The following is a 1,094-nucleotide window of genomic DNA, read 5'->3' as shown; positions in this document are numbered from 1 at the left end:
ACTAATGGCAAGGGGAGAGTGAAGGGGGACAAAGGAAGGAATTTCTAGCACAAATAGAACTGAAAGTACATTTTCTTTTATCAACGACTTTTTAGAACAAAGGAAGCAGGGGCTAAAGAAGACATTTCCTCATCAAGAGTTTTCAAAAAGGAAATAGACACTGCAAGGCTGCGGGTTGATAAAAGCAGCCTATTTGTACCACCTCCTCAATGATTGAATTGACCCTTGGTTTCAGATCTGAAGACAGACACGGCATGAAACCTGGTGCGCACATACATACACCACCTGTAAAGTGCACTGTGAAAAGCCAGCCAAGAACAGAAGGCTTGCCATCAGCTGTACAAAAACCTGAATTTCCCATCCAGTGAGCACCCTCCGACTAGCGGCAATGACTTTCAGCAGGTTCCATTCTGGAGTACCTCTTTAACAAACTCTCTCACACTTGTTCCCTTCAAACCTATTTCCGGTTCCTCATCTGACTCTAACAAGCAAGAGAAGACAGGGATAGAAGTGAGGCTTGAAACCTCTCTCCTCAGGAACAATTCCGTTGATTCATGTCATTTTCACGAAAAGGATATGAGGTTAATAATACTGGTATTCCAGCATGGTAGATGAGAAGCCTTAAAGTACATAGGTTTTAGTGAGTTATTTAAGGCCACTGCTCTTGTCAGTGATGGTGGTGAGAATTTAAACTCTATTTTGAAGAATGCACTTCTAAGCTCTATGCTTTATTTCAGTCCATTAAAAAGATTTGGAACATGTATGACCTAGCATAATATGGTACTTATGCTGTGTGATTGACACTTACAATGTTAGCTTAAATTCAATATTGCAAATGTACTAGTTTTTAAGAAGAAAAATCTTACTTTTACATATGAGAATTGCTTTCAAAAACTGGGAATTGAGAGAGCAGTTCCTCTCAGATTTGATTAAATAACATTACTATGCAAAAATGATCAAGGATTGTCAGAGACTCAAGATAAAGACAGATCATATAAGACAGCAATTGCATTTAAATCTGTGTTCTTAGGTTGAACTGAAGAAGATGCAGATGAAATTTACCACTGTTAAGATTCAAAGGATGTGGGAGAAAA

The sequence above is a fragment of the Echinops telfairi genome, unplaced genomic scaffold, assembly GCF_000313985.2.
Source record: "Echinops telfairi isolate 266 unplaced genomic scaffold, ASM31398v2 ScPeMD7_7468;HRSCAF=8506_0, whole genome shotgun sequence".
Taxonomy (NCBI): domain Eukaryota; kingdom Metazoa; phylum Chordata; class Mammalia; order Afrosoricida; family Tenrecidae; genus Echinops; species Echinops telfairi.
This window is presented reverse-complemented; position numbering follows the sequence as displayed.